This window comes from Saimiri boliviensis, chromosome 20 (genome assembly GCF_048565385.1).
Source record: "Saimiri boliviensis isolate mSaiBol1 chromosome 20, mSaiBol1.pri, whole genome shotgun sequence".
NCBI classification, from domain to species: domain Eukaryota; kingdom Metazoa; phylum Chordata; class Mammalia; order Primates; family Cebidae; genus Saimiri; species Saimiri boliviensis.
In genome coordinates, this window is record NC_133468.1 from 40,913,545 (window position 1) to 40,934,094 (window position 20,550).

A 20,550-nucleotide genomic window follows, 5' to 3' on the forward strand; every position below is an offset into this window, starting at 1 on the left:
TCTCCAGACTGACATCTTTCTCAAGTCTGCCATTCCAGGTCCAACTCCTGCCTCCCATCGGCCTCTACAGGCCCCAACTCTGCCTCACAGCAGACTCTCCAGGCCCAGCATCTGTTTCCCCACAGCGCCGCGAGGCCAAGCTCCTGCCTTTCAGCAGCCTTGACAGGCCCAGGTCCTGCCCATGAACAGGCTCTCCTGGCTGGAATCTTCCTCAAGTTGGCAACTCCAGGCTTAGCAATTGCCTCACACTGGGCTCTTGAGGCCCAGCTTAAGCCTCCTGCGGCCTCCCCAGGTGAAGCTACTGCTTGCCGGCAGCCTCTCCAGGCCCAGCTCCTAGCTCCCATCTGCCTCTGCAGGCCTAACCTCTGCCTCACAGCAGGCTCTTCACATCCAGCATCTGCCTCACCATGGCCCCACCAAGCCAAGTTCCTGCCTTTCAGCAGTGTCTACACACCCAGTTCCTGCCACCCAATGGCCTCTTAGGCCAAGATCAGGCCTCACAGGTGTCTTTCCAGATGAAGATTTTGCCTCATGGGAACCTTCCTCGGCTAGGTGGCTGCCTGTCCCCCAGAAGCCTGGATAGGCCCAGGTCCTGCCTCATACGGGCATCTCTGTGCAAAACTTAGGACTCCCAATGGCATCTCCAGCTGCAGCTTTGGTCCCGGGACGGCGTCTCCAGGCACAAAACTTCCTCAAGTCAGCCTCTCTAGGCCCACTTACTGCCTCCCGGTGGCCTCTGAATGCTGAAATCCTTGTCAAGATGGCCTCTCCATGCCCAGCACCTGCCTCCCATTGGCCTCTAAAAACCCAGCCTCTGAGCCGGGCGCGGTGGCTCAAGCCTGTAATCCCAGCACTTTGGGAGGCCAAGGCGGGTGGATCACGAGGTTGAGAGATCGAGACCATCCTGGTCAACAAGGTGAAACCCCGTCTCTACTAAAAATACAAAAAATTAGCTGGGCATGGTGGCGCGTGCCTGTAATCCCAGCTACTCAGGAGGCTGAGGCAGGAGAATTGCCTGAGCCCAGGAGGCGGAGGTTGCAGTGAGCCAAGATCGCGCCATTGCACTCCAGCCTGGGTAACAAGAGCGAAACTCTGTCTCGGGGGGAAAAAAAAAAAAACTTACCTTTTAATTAGTATACTATAAATATATATGTAGATATGTGTGTGTATATTTACGTGTGAATATATGTGTGTATATATTTACATAGCATACACACACTCCCACATATGCATTGTGAGACATATTTCCATACCTAGAAATCGATAAGCTTCTTCTAGCTTTTGAAACCACCCTTATCACAAACACGAAAGAAGTACAAAGTATCGTTATTAATGACCATGGACCAAGATGACCATGAGTCAATAGTACTTTGCACCTCAGCCACCTTCCAACAGAGCATCTCAAAGGGCTGAATATATCTGAACATCATACCCTTTCACATAGATTAGGATGCTTTGCAATTATTAGTTCTGTTGATACCTCAGTGTGACCCCCATCAGTGTAAAATCAGAAACTATTTCTCAAATCATAGAGATGTTGAATAACAGCTTTGGTCAGGAAATAGTTATTGCATTTGGTTAGTCATGACAAGCTCCTGGCCTAGGCAGATGGAATATTGCAGGGGAGAGAGAGAGAGAGAGAGAGAGAGAGAGAGAGTGTGTGTGTGTGTGTGTGTGTGTATGTGTGTGTACATTCTTGCACACAGATGTGGAGGTAGAAGTAGGGGGTTGAATTTGATAAAATCAGAAGGGAGGCAGGCTGCTGGGAGGGGCACTTGTTTTGGCAGCAGCTGTGTAACTCTACAGTTAAGGAATAATGATAGGCCGGGCGCGGTGGCTCACGCCTGTAATCCCAGCACTTTGGGAGGTCGAGGCGGGTGGATCACGAGGTCAAGAGATCATGACCATCCGGGTCAACATGGTGAAACCCCGTCTCTACTAAAAATACAAAAAAGTAGCTGGCCATGGTGGCGCGTGCCTGTAATCCCAGCTACTCAGGAGGCTGAGGCAGAATTCCCTGAACCTAGGAGGTAGAGGTTGCGGTGAGCCGAGATCGCGCCATTGCACTCCAGCCTGGGTAACAAGAGCGAAACTCCGTCTCAAAAAAAAAAAAAAAAAAAAAAAAAAAAAGAAATAATTATAATTCTCCGTTTTTTCTCCTGGAAAATAAAGATTATAATTCCTGCCTTGATATGTCAATTAGGTGATCTGCTATATGCAAAATGTCTAGTATATATTAGGTGCTGAATAAATCCTACTTTCTATAGCTCATTGTTAATCACTGCTTAATTTTTAAAAATTTAGAAGAATGATGGCCTTTGTCAAAATTATTTGTAATTACTATGTAAAATCTAAGTCCTATAGAAAACTACAAAGAGAGAGAGACAGAAAAGTAGCAAATCATGAAAATTTGAATTCCCAAGAAATAACTCAACATTAGGTGATATGGCCCAGCGTCACATCTCACGCCTGCAATCCCAGCACTTTGGGAGGCTGAGGTGGGCGGATCACTTGGAGTCAAGAGTTTGAGACCAGCCTGGCCAACATGGTGAAACTCCATCTCTACTAAAAATTCTGAAATTTCTTCTGATTGTGCTTTTAAATTAAAAAAAAAAAAAATTCCAAAACTACTTGAGAGGCTGAGGGACAAGAACTGCTTGAGCCTGGGAGGCAGAGGTTACAGTGAGCTGACATTGTACCATTCCACTCCAGCCTAGGCCACAGCATGAGATTCTGTCTTAAAAAAAAAAAAAAAAAAAAAAAAAGGTGAGAATTAATTCAAAACTTACTGTGCAAATAGGTAGATGAATAGATAAATTGATTTAAAATAACTACATATTTTATATGTGTTTAGTTTAAATATAACTGTCGTTTGCTTGATACAACAGAAGCTGAAGAAACTGAAGGTGGGAGAATTTCTGAACTTCAGACAAATGTCTATGTGCAAGTGATATCTTTTCACTCACCATTCATTAAAATTATGAAAAAGATAAAAGTGTCATGACTATTTTTATCTGCAGTTTCTATTTTCACCCACGGCTGCTATATTTTTGAAATTGGTGCATTTTTAGAGTTTCTGTTTAATGCACGTATACTTGGATGACATCTTTCTTGGGAGAATATTCTGGATTCATTTTCTTTTTCTTTTGTTCTTTAAGTTCTGACTCCATTGTCATCTGGTTCTGGCTGGGGCTATGGGAAGGTCTGAGGCTGGCTGGAGGTTCTTCTCACATGTGTGTTATGTTTTCCTGCCGAAAGGCCAGTGGAGTACTTCTTTTTTATCCGTTGAACTTCAATAGCTTAGCCAGGGCTGGCTCTAGGCCAGTCATTCTGTATTAGTTTTTCCAGGTATACGGTGTGCCCTTTGACTACTGACTATGCACTTCCCTATCTCTGCATTCCTTCCTTTCCTTCTTTTTCACTCTCCTTTCCCTTCCTCCCTCCCTTCCTCCCTTCCTTCCTCCCTTCCTTCCTTCCTTCCCTCACTCCCTCGATTCTTAACATTTCTTCCTTTCTTTCAAGACAGGGCCTTGCTGTCTCACCCACATTCTAGAACAAATTGGTGTCATCATAGCTCACTGCAGCCTCAAACTCCTGGGCTCAAAAAATCTTCCTGCCTCAGCCTCCCTTGTAGCTGGGACTACAAGCATGCACCACCACACTTGGCTAATTTTTGTTACTTTTCTAGAGATGGGGTTTTGCTGTGTTGTCCAGGCTTTTCTCGAACTCCTGTCCTCAAGCTATCCTGCCACCTTAGCCTCCTAAAGCACTGGGATTATAGGTGTGAGCCCCTGTGCCCAGCCCTGCTTTGTTTTCAGGTTTTCTATCTCGGGGTTACCAATTGACAACCCAGTGTTAGACTACTATCTCTAATTTCCATCACTTTTTCAGTTGCTTTAATGTAGCTCTTTTATCCTGTGATTCACTTTGACTTTTTTTTTTTTTTTTTTTTTTTTTTTTTTGAGAAGGAGAATCACTCTGTCATCCAGGCTGGAGTGCAGTGGTGCAATCTCAGCTCAGTGCAACCTTTGTCTCCCAAGTTCATGCAATTCTCCTGCCTCAGCCTACCTAATCGATGGGATAACCGGTGTGCACCACCACACCTAGCTAATATTTGTATTTTTAGTAGAGACAGAGTTTCACCATGTTTGCCAGTCTGATCTCAAACTCCTGACCTTAGGTGATCCGCCCACCTTGGCCTCCCAAATTGCTGGGATTACAGGCGTGAGCCACCGCACCTAGCTGCCACATTTTCTTTATTCTTTTTTCCATACATGGAAGGAAACTTAGGTTGATTCCATCTCTTCAGTATTGTGAATAGTTGCATATTTTTTTACACTTGTCATCAAGAGATAGAATTTAGTTTCTCTTCCCTTGAAAATGAGCTTTGACCCTTGCTTCTGTAAGTAGAATACAGTGGAAGTGCTGCTCATGACCTCCCAAAGTCAGGTCATAAAAGAGGACGCTGTTTCCACTTGGCTCTCCTTCCTGGAATGGGTGTGCTTAGAACCCATGTGCTTAGAAAGACCAGGCCATGTAGGGAGGTTACGTGTGGGTGTTCCACCACATAGTCCGAGCTGAGGCCCTGGCTGACAGCCCACATTAACCAGGAGATATTTGAGAAAGGAAACCTTCGACACTATTCTAACTCCATACTCTTTGAGGGCAACCACATCCTGAGCCAGAACTACCTAGGTTAGTGTCCAGAATTGTGAAAAGACTAATAAACATCATTGTAACGTTATACCTAACTATGGTTTTTGTTTTGTTCTTTCTTTGTTTTCTGAGACAGAGTCTCAGTCTGTGTCCCTGGCTGGAGTGCAGTGGCATGATCTCAGCTCATTGCAACCTCCACCTCCGGAGTTCAAGTGATTCTCCTGTCTCAGCCTTCTGAGAAGCTAGGATTACAGGCGTGTGCTACCACACCTGTCTAATTTTTGTATTTTCAGTAAAGATGGGTTTTCATCATGTTGGCCAGGCTGGTCTTGAAATTCTGACCTCATGATCTGCCTGCCTCGACCTCCCAAAGTGCTGGGATTACAGGCGTGAGCCACCGTGCCTGGCTGGTATGTTACACAGCAATAGATGGCAAATACACAAAGTCACCTTCCAATATAAATATTATGTCACTTCTCCACTTGACAGCATTTAATGGTTTAGAACTGGGTGTAAAGTAAAGACAAAACCCAATCCTGAATCCATCTGACAAGGGATTAATAAGCACAGTATATAAGGAGCTCAGGGGAAACAAAATCAGTAGGGGAAAAAAAGCTGTAATAATCTGATTTAAAATTGGCAAAAGATCAGAACAGACATTTCTCAAAAGAAGACGTACAAATGGCAAACAAGTATATGAAAAGGTGCTCAACATCACTGATCATCAGAGAAATGCAAATTAAAACCACAGTGAGCTGTCATCCCACCCCAGTTTAAATGGCTTATATCCAAAAGACAGGCAGTAACAAATGCTAATGAGGATGTGGAGAAAAGGGAACCCTGGCACACTATTCATGGGAATGTAAATCAGGGCAAGCACCATGGAGAACGGCTTGGAGGGTCCTCAAAAACCTAAAAAGAGAGCTATTTTATGACAAAGTAATTATCAGTTCAGTGGGTGACTCTGAACTGCTGGGTATATACCCAAAAGAAAGAAAATCAGTATATCAAATGTCAGGCGCAGTGGCTCATGCCTGTAATCCCAGCACTTTGGGAGGCGGAGGCGGGTGGATCACGAGGTCAAGAGATGGAGACCATCCTGGTCAACATGGTGAAACCCCGTCTCTACTAAAAATACAAAAAAAATTAGCTGGGCATGGTGGTGCGTGCCTGCAATTCCAGCTACTCAGGAGGCTGAGGCAGGAGAATTGCCTGAACCCAGGAGGCGGAGGTTGCGGTGAGCCAAGATTGCGCCATTGCACTCCAGCCTGGGTAACAAGTGTGAAACTCCATCTCAAAAAAAAAAAAAGAAATATCAGGCCGGGCGCGGTGGCTCAAGCCTGTAATCCCAGCACTTTGGGAGGCCGAGGCGGGTGGATCACGAGGTCAAGAGATGGAGACCATCCTGGTCAACATGGTGAAACCCCGTCTCTACTAAAAATACAAAAAAAATTAGCTGGGCATGGTGGCACATGCCTGTAATCCGAGCTACTCAGGAGGCTGAGGCAGGAGAATTGCCTGAACCCAGGAGGCGGAGGTTGCAGTGAGCCGAGATCGCGCCATTGCACTCCAGCCTGGGTCACAAGAGCGAAACTCCATCTCAAGAAAAAAAAAAAAAAAAAAAAAAAAAAAAAAAAAAAAAGAAATATCTACATTTCAAAGACGGCCGATTAGGAGCAGTTCAGGATTGCAGCTCCCAGCGAAAGCGCAGAGGGTGAGTGGATGCCACATTTACAGACAGATTTTTATTGCCCACAGACCAGGAGATTCCCAGGCAGAGGAGCCCCACGGGTCGCCAGCACAGCTGTTTTGGCTGGAGCCATGGGTCTCTGCAGAAAATACACAGGTCCAGGTGCCATTTTAGCTGACGATTACAGCACCTGGAAGACAGAGTGGCCCACTGAACTGATGAAAAATGGGACGGAAATGGAGCCAGGCCAGGAGATTTCCGGACAGAAAAGCCCTATGAATCTCAACATGGCTGTTTCAGCTGGTGCAGTGGGTTGCCACGTGGAAAATCACACAGATCTTGGCACCTTTTCAACAGGCAACTGGAACACCTGGGAGACAGAGTTCCCTTTCAACTGAAAAAAAAAAGTGTCTGAGGCAGGGAGCCAGGTGGTCAGGCTCGGCTGGCCCCACCCCCACAAAAAAACAGTAATCGGAAACGCTCTGGATTGAGAGTTTCACAGCAAGCACAGCTGAACCCGGGGCTGTCCGGCTCTGTGGGGGAGGGGGCGTCCGCCATTCCCGAGGCACTCCACCACTACAGAGGTAGTGTGCCATTGCTGAGGCAGCCCGCCATTGCAGAGAGAGTTTGTCCATTACAGAGGTGGGTCGCCATTGCTGAGGCAGTTCTAAGTAGACCCATATAAACAGGACTACAGGGATGTTCACATGGCAGCTGCGCGGAGCCCACAGCAGCTCAGCAAAGCCTCTGCAGGCAGACAGTAACTAGGCTGCCTCCTAGCTGGGCAGGGCAGCCCTGAAAAAGGGCAGCAGCATGACAGAAACTTATAAACAAACCCTAACTTTCCGGGAGGAGCACCTGGGGAAAAAAAGGGGGGGTTTATGAGTTCTGCTGCAGGAGACTGAAACATACCTGCCCAGCAGCTCTGAATGAACAACAGAGCTCACAGCTCAGCACTTGAGCTCCTATAAAAGACAGAGTCTCCTCAAGCAGCTCCCTGACCCCTTTATATCCAAAAACTTATAAAGGAGAGCTCAGACTGACATTGGGTGGTTATCCTTCTGGGGCAAAGATAGCAGAAGAAACTGGCAGCAATCCTTACTGTTCTGCAGCCACTGCAGGTGATCCCGGGCAAGGAGGACCTGGAGTGGACCTCAGCAGTCCTACAGCAGAGGGGCCTGAATGTTAGAAGGAAAACTAAGAAACAGAAAGAAACAACTTCATCATCAACAAACTGGATGATACTCAGAGACCCAATCTGAAAGCCAACAATTACAAAGACGACAGGTGGATAAATCCACAAAGAAGGGAAGAAACCAGCGCAAAAAGGATGAAAACACATGCAATTCTCATCTCTGATAAAATAGACTTTAGCCGGGCGCAGTGGCTCAAGCCTGTAATCCCAGCACTTTGGGAGGCCGAGGCGGGTGGATCATGAGGTCAAGAGATCGAGACCATCCTGGTCAACATGGTGAAACCCCGTCTCTACTAAAAATACAAAAATTAGCTGGGCATGGTGGCGCGTGCCTGTAATCCCAGCTACTCAGGAGGCTGAGGCAGAGAGAATTGCCTGAACCCAGGAGGCGGAGGTTGCGGTGAGCCGAGATCGTGCCATTGCACTCCAGCCTGGGTAACGAGCGAAACTCCTCCTAAAAAATAAAAAAATAAAAAATAAAAAAAGAATTAAAATAAATAAATTTTTTTTAGAGACAGGATCTTGCTCTGTCATTTAAGCTGGAATGCAGTGGTGAGATCTCGGCTGACTGCAGCCTCTACCTCCTGGGATCAAGTGATCCTCAAGTCTCAGTCCCCAAAGTAGCTGAGACTACAGGTGTGCACCACTGCACCCAGCTAATCTGAAGAAACATCATTTTTGGAGCAATAGAGTTTTACTATGCTGCCCAGACTGGTCCGGAACTCCTGGCCTCAAGCGATCCTTCTGCCTTGGCTTCCCAAAGTGATAGGATTACAAGAATAAGTCATTATACCTGGCCACTTTTTTAATGGAGAATAGTCCAGGAAACACTGTCTCTGATAAAAATGCCAGCTAAACTCTTGAAGTGTCACTGTTTTTCACTCTCCATTTTTTCCCCTTCCTTCTCTCTTAGCATCAAATTTCATTGAATGCCTCTAGATGCAATTTTCCAATTTTCCTCCTTTTTTTTTTTTTTTTTTCTGAAGACAGAGTGTTGCTCTATCCCCCTGGCTGGAGTGCAGTGACGTGATCTCAGCTCACTGCAACCTCTGCCTCCTGGGTTCAAGCAATTCTCATGTCTCAGACTCCCCCATATTCCTGGAATTACAGGCGCCAGCCACCATGCCTGGTTAATTTTTGTATTTTTAGTAGAGATGCGGTTTCACCATGTTGGCCAGGCTGGTCTCGAAATCCTAACCTCAAGTGCATGCCTGTAATCCCAGCTATTCCAGGGACTGAGATAGAAGAATAGCTGGTACCCAGGATGTGGAGGTTGCAGTGAGCTGAGATGGCATCATTGCACTCCAGCCTAAGTGACAGAGTGAGACTCTGTCTCTAAATAAATAAATAAAATGCTTTTTTTTTCCTGCCACCCAGACTTCTGGAAAAGGAGTTTGGAGCTGTGCCCAAGGATCCCAGCCTTTGCCCTCAACTGCAAACAGAGTGGAGTGTCTCTTAGCTCAAGAGTTAGTGCTGCTCAAGAGTTTGCACAAACACAAAGTTGAGAAACTCTGCTTGCTGAAAGGGGTGTAAAAGGCAGAGGACAAACCGGTTGTCCTCTAAAGTGGGGACATTTCTATTCTATGCTGGGCTAAGATCTTGGAGAATGCAGGCAGGGAACAAGTTTTGCCGGTTTTCCAATAAGAGACCCCCTGTGGTAAGGGAGGCTCTTCTCTCTCTACCTGGTGAGTTACTTCCTCTCTTTGGTACCCAATTTTCTCATGTTTAAAATTAGGGATCCAGGCATGGTTGCTCATGCCTGTAGTCCCAGCACTTTGGAAGGCCAAGACGAGTAGATCATGAGGTCAAGAGATCAAGACCATCCTGGCCAACATGGTGAAACCCCGCCTGTACGAAAAATACAGAAATTAGCTGGGCATGGGGGTGGGCACCTGTAATCCCAGCTACTTGAGAGGCTGAGTCGGGAGAATCGCTTGAACCTGGGAGGTAGAGGTTGCAGTGAGCCGAGATCGCACCACTGCACTCCAGCCTGGGCAACAGAGCGAGACTCCATGTAAATAAATAAAACTTGGGAAGTAAAACCACATGTCCCTTAGGATCCTTTCCTCTTAGCTCTTCTGTGAGTTAATCAATGAGATTTGTTTTCCCATAAGCATACATCCAAAAAGGTACTCAAGGTAGGTTTTCTACGTTTCCTGGAATCTCATAATTGCCCCAAATGATGTGGGAGTATTTGGAAGAGAAGCTCTTCCTTGCTTCCTTTATTTTTTTTTAGAGGTGAAATCTCTCCCTGTCACCCAGGCTGGAGTGCTGTAGTACAATCCTGAATCACTGCAATCTCAACCTCCTGGCCTCAAGTCATCCTCCAGTTCCAGCCTCTGGAGTAGCTGGGACAACAGACACACACCACCAGGCCCAGCTAATTTTTAAAATTATTTTGTAGAGACAGGGTCTCACTATGTTGCCCAGGCTGGTCTCAAACTCCTGGCCTCAAGTGATCCTTCTGCCTCAGCCTCCCAAAGTGCTGGGATTACAGGTGTGAGACATGGTGCCTGGACCTTCATTGTTTTTTAATAACCTTAATTACCATCTTTTCAGTATCTTTAGAACTACAATGTTTTTGTTTTTTGAGGCTAAAATTGAAGCTGATTTCCATAAAATAGTCATTTTGAGTCAAGGCTTTTGAATAAAGTGAGTGGCCAGAGATGATGACACAATTTTGGCTAAAACAGTTTCCCAGAGAGTACGCTGTGAACTCTGAAAGTGTGTGCCAGTCACTGGGCCACAGTTCACTCCTCTTGCCAAAGTCAGAATTGCAAACGAAAATTATTCACTTTTTTTTTTTTTTTTAAGGGTAAGAAGGGAAGGGGTACCTTTTTTTTTTTTTTTTTTTTTTAAGATAGAGTCTCATTCTGCCACACATGCTAGAGTGCAGTGGTGTGATTTCAGCTCACTGCAACCTCCACCTCCCAAGTTCAAGCGATTCTCCCAGCCTCACCCTCCCAAGTAGCTGCCCACCACCGTACCTAGCTAATTGTATTTTTAGTAGAGACAAGGTTTCACTATATTGGCCAGGCTGGTCTCTAATTCCTGATCTCAGATGATCTGCCTGCCTCAGCCTCCCAAAGTGCTGGGATTACAGGCGTGAGCCACCACTCCTGACCTAAGTCTTTTTTTTTTTTTTTTTTTTTTTTTTTTTTAGACGGAGTTTCGCTCTTGTTACCCAGGCTGGAGTGCAATGGCGCGATCTCGGCTCACCGCAACCTCCGCCTCCTGGGTTCAGGCAATTCTCCTGCCTCAGCCTCCTGAGTAGCTGGGATTACAGGCACGAGCCACCATGCCCAGCTAATTTTTTGTATTTTTAGTAGAAACGGGGTTTCACCATGTCGACCAGGATGGTCTCGAACTCTCGACCTCGTGATCCACCCGCCTCGGCCTCCCAAAGTGCTGGGATTACAGGCTTGAGCCACTGCGCCCGGCCTAAGTCTTCTACTTTTAGTAGATACGGGGTTTCACCATGTTAGTCAGGCTGGTCTCGAGCATCCTGACCTCAAGTGATCCATCCACCTCGGCCTCCCACAGTGCTGGGATTACAGGCATGAGCCACTGTGCCTGGCCAATATTTTCTAATATCAAAGGAATCACCAGGGTCTTCCCTTTCTTTCAATTCATTTATTTTCTTGGTTCTGAAAAATTTTTTTTAAATATGGAATGCTTCATGAATTTATGTGTCATCCTTTCACAGGGACCACGCTCATCTTCTCCACGTCATGCCAATTTTAGTACATGTGCTGCCGAAGTGAGCACTGGTTCTGTGTCTGTTTATTTATTTGTTTCTGAGACAGGGTTTCACTGTGTCTTCCAGCTGGAATACAGTGGCATGATCATGGCTCACTGCAACCTCTGTTTCCCAGGGCTCAAACATTCCTCCTGCCTGGGCCTTTAAAGTGTGGAGGTTACAAGTGTGAGCCACTGTGCCCAGCCTGCAATGTTTAACTGCTGACTTTGATGCCTTGTTTTGGTTGTAGTAGACACTCCTACTACTTTTTTTCTGTAAAAATTACTGGTTTGTTCAGCTCCTTCAAAAGATCTTTGGTGTTTTACACATCCTAACATGTGAGGCCAGGTGTGGTGACTCATGCCTGTAACCTTAGCATTTGGGGAAGCCAAAGTCGGAGGATCTCTTCGAGACCAAGAGTTCAAAACCAGTCTGGGAAACAGAGTGAGACCCCTGTTTCCACAAGAACTAAAAAATTGGCGGGGCATGGTGGTGCATGCATGTAGTCCCAGCTCTTAGAAGGCTGAGGCAGGAAGACCACTTGAGCTCAAGAGGTTGAGGCTTTAGTGAGCCATGACCATGCCAGGGCACTCCAGCTTGGGTGACAGAGTGAGACCCTGTCTCAAAAAAAAAAAAAAAGATTAATAATTGCAGAAACATATTCTATGCTCCTGGTTACTTTAAAAATTACGCCTACTGTTGGCCAGGCATGGTATCTCACAACTGTAATCCCAGCACTTTAGGAGACCGAGGCGTGTGGATCATTTGAGGTTGGGAGTTTGAGATCAGCCTGGCCAACATGGCAAAAAGTCCTGCCTCAAAATACAAAAAATTAGCCAGGCATGGTGGCAGGCACCTATAATCCCAGCTACTCAGGAGGCTGAGGCATGAGAATTAGGTGAACCTGGTTGGTGGAGGTTGCAGTGAGCCGAGATCATGCCACTGCACTCTAGCCTGGGTAACAGAGCAAGACTGTCTCAAAAAAAAAAAAAAAAAAAAAAATTAGGCCGGGCGCAGTGGCTCAAGCCTGTAATCCCAGCACTTTGGGAGGCCAAGGCGGGTGGATCACGAGGTCAACAGATCGAGACCATCCTGGTCAACATGGTGAAACCCCGTCTCTACTAAAAATACAAAAAAAATTATCTGGGCATGGTGGCGCATGCCTGTAATCTCAGCTACTCAGGAGGCTGAGGCAGGAGAATTGCCTGAACCCAGGAGGCAGAGGTTGTGGTGAGCCGAGATCGCACCATTGCACTCCAGCCTGGGTAAAAAGAGCGAAACTCCGTCTCAAAATAAATAAATAAATAAAATACAAAAATTATCTGGGCATGGTGGCTTGTGCCTATAATCCCAGCTACTTGAGGGACTGAGGTAGGAGAATTGCTTCAATCGGGACCCGGGAGGGAGAGGTTGCAGTGAGCTGAGATCACACCACTGCCTGCACTCCAGCCTGGGCTACAGAGCAAGACTCCATCTCAAAAAACAAAAAAAGAAAAAAGAAAAAAATTGAGAACAGCTGTTCTATGTCCAATGTCATTTTAACCTGGAACATATGCACTCAGCAACCCTTCAATCAATGTTATTACTTGAGTTTACCTTATCATAAAGGTCACTCCAGGGCTTGATAAAAATACACATTCTTGCCAGGCGTGGTGGCTCACACCTGTAATCACAGCACTTTGGAAGGCCAAGGCAGGTGGATCACGAGGTCAGAAGTTCAAGACCATCCTGGCCAACATGGTTAAATCCCATCTTTAAAAAAAAAAAAAAAAAAAAAAATTAGTTGGGTTTGGTGTCGCATGCTTGTAGTCACAGCTACTCAGGAGGCTTTGAGGTAGGGGAATTGCTTGAACTCAGGTGGCAGAGATTGCAGTAAGCTGAGATATTGCCACTGCACTACAGCCTGGTGGCAGAGCAAGACTCTGTCTCAAAAAGAAAAAAAAAAAAAATTCTTAGGTCTCTCTGCTGGTGGGAATCATATATGAAACAACGCCCAAAAATCTACATTTATTTTTCTGTTGATTTTTCATCTTTTTTCTGCTTTTTTTTTGAGATGGAGTCTCACTTTGTTGCCCAGGCTGGAGTGTAGTGGTATGATCTCAGCTCACTGCACCCTCCACTTCTTGGGTTCAAGCAATTCTCTGGCCTCAGCCTCTTTAGTAGCTGGGATTGCAGGGTGCCTGTCATCATGCCCAGCTAATTTTTTTATTTTTAGTAGAAACGGGTTTCACCATGTTGGCCAGACTGGTCTCAAACGCCTGCTCAGGTGATTCACCTGCCTCATCCTCCCAAAGTTCTGGTATTAGAAGTGTAAGCTATCGCACCTGGCCAAGAATCTACATTTAAATGCAGTTGTTAAATGTTCTTCTAAGTAATTTCACATATTTATCTATTTTGTGGAATTACTGGAATATAGATCAGTTAAATTTTGGATAGCTTTAACCCAACATGATAATTTTAGGTTTTGAATAGCAGTTTATTTTAAGCCATTGCTTCTGGAAGAATTTAATCTGATCCAATGTTGGACTTTTTTCTTTCACTCATAGAGACAAGAATAAAGATAACAGCTATAGCATTTATTGAGCACTAACTATGTGCCCACAACTTGATCCTTGTCAAACCCTCTGAGGCATGGACTACTGTATTACTGCCATCCCCATTTTATGTAGAAGATACTGAGGCAAAGGAGGGTTAAGTACCTTGCTAGGCACAGGCAGCTATTAAGGCAGTAAAGCTGGCATCCTGAACCACTCTTGCAACCAACGCAGTCTCTGGACTCCAGACCAGTTTCTCTCATGCTCAAAGTTGGCCTGCGTTAAATGTGCTTTTGCGAAATATATTTATTTTATTTATTTTTTGAGATGGAGTCTTGCTCTGTCGCCCAGGCTGGAGTGCAGTGGCGCAATCTCAGCTCACTGCAACCTCTGCCTCCTAGGTTCAAGCAATTCTCCTGCCTCAGCCTCCAGAATAGCTGTGATTTTAGGCAGCCATCACGATGCCTGGCTAATTTTTGTATTTTTAGTAGAGGCAGGGTTTCATCATGTTGGCCAAGCTGGTCTCAAACTCCTGACCTCAGGTGATCTGCCTGCCTTGGCCTCCCAAAATGCTTGGATTATAGGCATGAGCCACCGCACAGGCCAAAATATATTTCTTATATAAAAGAGAAAGTTTTCATTGTGCTGTGTTCTACTCATGGCTAAAAGTTTCCTAAAATGAGCTTTGTTCTTTTGTCTTCTTCCTCTTCTCTAGAGCAACTAGAAAGAAAGAGCATTGTTCTTAACCCAAAGAGGCCTCTTCTAAAAATTTCTATATCAGCAGGACTAATTAAATCACCAACTAAGGGGTATTTGGGGGGCAAAAAAAATAAAAAATAAAAAAGATCACCAACTAAATAATAAAACAAGGGAAAGCCTTTTGCTAATTATTCTTGAGTAATTTATTCTTGGGCTTCCTATGACTCATTGAGGAATTGCAAGATACTGGGAAGTCTCTAATTAGGGAGTTTTAGAAGACAACTGCTTTTAACATACAGACCCACCAGGAAGTTAGCATCTTGGTGGGAGTTACTTATTATGTGTTTTAGTTTGAACAGAGAATATGCACACTGATGATCTCAAAAGTGTTCTTATCCTCGTATAGTGAAGGAAACGTCAAGGCAAGGTGAATGTGGTATGCAGGGAGATCCAGGCAGAGCTGGTGTTTCGCTTCGCTATTGGCTGCCGTGTGGACTGTGGGCAAATGAACTCACCACTCTGTGAATGGCCCTTAGAGAGGAAATCCTAAAAAGATCCCGACTTTCAGCAGTCACACAGGAGATTGAGTCCTCAAAGGAGCAGAGTGCTGGAGAACACAGAGACACTTAGTTTAGCTAAAGAAAAGGAAACATGAGGCTGGGCTCAGTGCTGCATACCTGTCATTTCAACACTTTGGCAGGAGGATCACTTGAGCCCAGGAGGCTGAGGCTGGCCTGAGTGACACAGTGATACCCCCATCTCTACAAAAAACAAAAATAAACCAATCGGGCCGGGCGCGGTGGCTTATGCCTGCAATCCCATCACTTTGGGAGCCCGAGGCAGGCAGATCACGAGGTCAGAGTTTGAGATCACCCTGACCAACATGGTGAAACCCCGTCTCTACTAAAAATACAAAAAATTAGCCAGGCGTTGTGGTATGCACCTGTAATCCCAGCTACTGGGGAGGCTGAGGCAGGAGAATCACTTGAACCCAGGAGGCGGAGGTTGCGGTGAACCAAGATCGTGCCATTGCACTCCAGCTTGGGTGATAGGATAAGACTCCATCTCAAAAAATAAAAAAAGAAACCAATCAGGTATGGTGGCATGTGCCTGTGGTCTCAGCTACTCAGGAGGCTGAGGTGGGAGAATCCCATGAACCTGGGGAGGTGAGACCCTGACAAAGAGAAAGAGGAGGAGGAAGAGGAAGAAAAAGAAAAAGAGGGCTGGGCGCGGTGGCTCAAGCCTGTAATCCCAGCACTTTGGGAGGCCGAGGCGGGTGGATCACGAGGTCGAGAGATCGAGACCATCCTGGTCAACATGGTGAAACCCTGTCTCTACTAAAAATACAAAAAGTTAGCTGGGCATGGTGGTGCGTGCCTGTAATCCCAGCTACTCAGGAGGCTGAGGCAGGAGAATTGCCTGAACCCAGGAGGCGGAGGTTGTGGTGAGCCGAGATCGCGCCATTGCACTCCAGCCTGGGTAACAAGAGCGAAACTCCGTCTCAAAAAAAAAAAAAAAAAAGAAAAGAAAAAGAAAAAGAAGCAGAAGGAGGAGGAGGAGGAAGAAGAGGAAGAAGAAGAGAAGGAAGAAGAAATAGAAGAAGAGGGAAGAGAAGGAGGAAGAAGAAATAGAAGAAGAGGGAAGAGAAGGAGGAAGAAGAAATAGAAGAATGATCTGGCCGAGCACAGTGGCTCATGCCTGTAATCCTGGCAGTTTGGGAGGCTGAGGCAGGTGGATCACCAGAAGTCAGAAGTTCAAGACCAGCTGGGCCAAGACGGTAAAAACCCGGTCTCTACTAAAACTACAAAAATTAGCCAGATGCGGTGGCAGGCACCTGTAATCCCAGCTACTCAGGAGGCTGAGGCAGGAGAATTGCTTGAACCTGGGAGGTGGAGGTTGCAGTGAGCTGAGATCACAACAGAGTTGGAATCTGTCTCAAGAAAAAAAGAAGAAGAAGAAAAGAAGAAGAAGCAGAGGAAGAGGAGGAGGAAAGGAGAAGAAACGGAAGAAGAAATAGTTTATGAGTGGCCACGAAGAGTAGGAAGAAAACCCAGCCTACCTCTCGCTGGGTCTATGGGGAAAATGTTGATTAAGGCAGAGAAGGTCTTCCAAGATAGACTAGATTTGGTGAGTAAGAGATTGGAAAAGCTAGAAGAAAAGGAGGATATTGAAGTTACTCTTACTGCATAATATATAACCCCAAAACTTTGGGTGCTTAAAATAATAATATGTTTTTTTTTTTCATGGCCTGGGAGTTGACTGGGTTCAGGTAGGTAATTTTCACTCGGGATCTCTCATACTGTGGCAGTGGCTGGGGCTGGAGTCATCGCAAAGCCTTCTTCTTCAGTCTCATGTCTGGCAACTGATGTTGACTGTCTTCTGAAACCTGCGCTGGGACTGTTAATTGTAAGATCAAAATGTGACCTCTCCCTGTGATCTGGGCTTCCACACAGCATGGTGACTGGGTGAAAGAACAAGCATCCCAGGAAGACCACGGACAAATGGTATCACTGTTTATGATATACCTTGAATCACTTCTGCCAGTCATAGACCTTCTCAAATTCAAAGGGAAGGAGCACAGACCTGACCTCATCATGGAGCGACGTTAAGGTAATGTTTGAAGAAGCACATGCTATTATCATCATTGTTATTATTATTAAAGAGGGAGACTTGGGGCCAGGTGTGGTAGCTCATGCCTGTAATCTCAGCACTTTGGGAGGCCGTGGCAGGCAGATCACCTGAGGTCGGGAGTTCAAGACCAGCCTGACCAACATGGAAGAACCCCATCACTACTAAAAATACAAAATCAGCCAAGCTTGGTGGCCCATGCCTGTAATCCCAGCTACTTGGGAGCTGAGGCAGGAGAATTGCTTGAACCTGGGAGGCAGAGGTTTTGGTGAGCCAAGATCATGGCACTGCACTCCAGCCTGTGCAACAAGAGGGAAACTCTGTCTCAAAAAAAAAAAGAGAGAGAGAAAGAGAAAGAAAGTCTTGCTCTGTCACCCAGGCTGGAGTGCCATGGTACAATCTTGACTCACTGCAACTTCTGCCTCCCAGGTTCAAGCAATTCTGCTGCCTCAGCTTCCCAACTAGCTGGGATTACAGGTGCCTGCCACCACGCCCAGCTAATTTTTGTACTTTTAGTATAGATGGGGTTTCACCATGTTGGCTAGACTGGTCTCAAACTCCTGACCTCAGGTGATCCACCCACCTAGGCCCCCCAGAGTGCTGGGATTACAGGCGTGAGCCACTGCAGCCAGCACATGCTTTTAGTAAAAAGTCAGAAAACAGCCAGATATGCTGGTTTGTACCTGTAACCCTGTACTTTGGGAGGCCGAGGTGGGCAGATCACTTAGGTCAGGACTGTGAGACAGACCAGCCTGGGCAACATTATGAGATCCCCCCATCTCTATAAAAATTAGAAGTCAGAAAGCAGCACATGTTGGTGAGGATGCAGAGAAAAGGGAATGCTTATACACTGTTGGTAGGAATGTCAATTAGTACAACCATGAAGGAAAACAGTACGGAGACTTCTCAAAGAACCAAAAGTACAACTGCCATTCAACCAGCAATCTCACTACTGGGTATCTACGCAAAGACGAAGAAATCAAAGTATCAAAAAGCATGTGTACTCATATGTTTATTATGAAGCACTATTCACAGTAGCAAAGATATGGAATCAACCTAAGTGTCCATCAGTGGATGACTGTGTAAAGAAAATGTGGTACATACACACCGTGGAACGTGACTCAGCCACAAAAAGAATGAAATCATGCCTTTTCCAGCAGTGAGGACATATCCCCAGTGAAATAACTCAGAAACAAGGTCAAATACTCATGGTTCTCATGTGTGGGAGTTAAACCATAGGTACACAGGAGGGAAAATAGACACTGAAGACTCCAAAAGTTGGGAAGAGGGCGAGGGGTGAATATCCTCCTATTGAGTACAATGTTCACCATTTGGTCATGCCTACACTCAAAGCCCAGACCTCAGCGCTCCACAGTAAGGAAACCTGCACCTGTACCCTCTAAATAGATTATTTTTTCGGTTTTATTTATTAAAAATTCACCTGGCCGGATGCGGTGGCTCACGCCTATAATCCCAACATTTTGTGAGGCCAAGCCAGGTGGATCAACTGAGGTTGGGAGTTCGAGACCAGCCTGACAAGGTCTTTTTTTTTTTTTTTTTTGAGACAGAGTTTCACTCTTGTTACCCAGGCTGGAGTGCAATGGCGCGATCTCGGCTCACCACAACCTCCGCCTCCTGGGTTCAGGCAATTCTCCCGCCTCAGCCTCCTGAGTAGCTGGGATTACAGGCACGTGCCACCATGCCCAGCTTATTTTTTGTATTTTTAGTAGAGACGGGGTTTCACCATGTTGACCAGGATGGTCTCGATCTCTTGACCTCGTGATCCACCCGCCTCAGCCTCCCAAAGTGCTGGGATTACAGGCGTGAGCCACCGTGCCCGGCAACAAGGTCTTTAGTAGAGACCTTGTCTCTACTAAAAATACAAAAATTAGCCGGCCTGTGGTGATGTGCACCTGTACTCCCAGCTACTCGGGAGGCTGAGGCGGGAGAATCACTTGAACCCAGGAGGCGGAGATTGCAGTGAGCCAAGATTGGGCCACTGCACTCCAGCCGGGGTGACAAACTTGAGACTCCATCTTGGGCAAAAAAAAAAGAAATTCAACTTTTGGCCAAGCACTATGGCTCATGCCCGTAATCCCAGCACTGTGGGAGGCTAAGGCAGGCAGATCACTTGAGGTCAGGAGTTTGAGACCAGCCTGGCCAACAGGGTGAAACTCGTTTCCACTAAAAATACAAAAATGAGCCGGGCGCGGTGGCTCAAGCCTGTAATCCCAGCACTTTGGGAGGCCGAGGCGGGTGGATCACGAGGTCGAGAGATCGAGATCATCCTGGTCAACATGGTGAAACCCCGTCTCTACTAAAGGTGCAAAAAATTAGCTGGGCATGGTGGCGTGTGCCTGTAATCCCAGCTACTTAGGAGGCTGAGGCAGAAGAATTGCCTGAGCCCAGGAGGCGGAGGTTGCGGTGAGCCGAGATCGCGCCGTTGCACTCCAGCCTGGGTAACAAGAGCGAAACTCCGTCTCAAAAAATATATATATATATATAAATGAGCCAAGCCTGGTGGTGCACGCCTGTAGTCCCAGCTACTCAGGAAACTGAGGCAGAAGAGTCACTTGAACCCAGGAGGCAGAAGTTGTAGTGAGCCAAGATTATGTCACTGCACTCCAGCCTGGGTGGCAGAGCAAGACTCTCTCTTTTGTTATTATTATTATTTTTTTAAGTAAAAAGATGGGGTTTCACCATGTTGGTCAGGCTGGTCTTGAACTCCCAACCTCAGGTGATCCACCCTCCTTGGCCTCCAAAGTGCTTGGATTACAGATGTGAGCCACCACACCCAGCCAACTCTCTCAAAAAGAAAAAAAAAAAATTCAACTTTTATTATTATTTTTGACACAGGGTCTCACTCTGTGACACAGGGTCTCACTCTGTCACCCAGGCTGGAGTGCAGTGATGTGATCATGGCTCACTGTAGCCTTGACCTCCTGAGCTTAAGCAATCCTCACTCAGCCTGCTGAGTAGCTGGTACTGCAGGTACTCACCACCATGCCTAGCTAATTTTTTTTGTTTTAGATGAAGTTTCACTCTTGTTGCCCAGGCTGGAGTACAATGGCATCAACTTGGCTCACTGAAGCCTCCGTCTCCAGGGTTCAAGTGATTCTTCTGCCTCTGCTTTCTGAGTAGCTGGGATTACAGGCATGTGCCACCATACCTGGCTAATTTTTGTATTTTTTGTAGGGACAAGGTGTTGCCACATTGCCCAGGCTGGTCTTGAACTCTTGAGCTCAAGTGAGCCACCCACCTTGGCCTCCCAAAGTGCTGGGATTACAGGTGTGAGCCATTGCAACAGCTCTCAACTTTTGTGTTAGATACAGGGGGTGCATATGCAGTTTTGTTGTAAGGGTATTTTGCACCCAGGTAGTGAGCACAGCATATAATAGGTAGTTTTTCA

General features: G+C 46.2%; 1 non-coding gene across 1 annotated transcript; it reads right to left on the reverse strand.

Moving 5' to 3' along the window:
- Positions 1-11,202: 11,202 nt before the first annotated feature.
- LOC120360421 (U6 spliceosomal RNA) lies at positions 11,203-11,309 on the reverse strand. The gene has a single exon (XR_005576920.1). It is a non-coding gene; the product is annotated as a U6 spliceosomal RNA (small nuclear RNA).
- Positions 11,310-20,550: the final 9,241 nt, after the last annotated feature.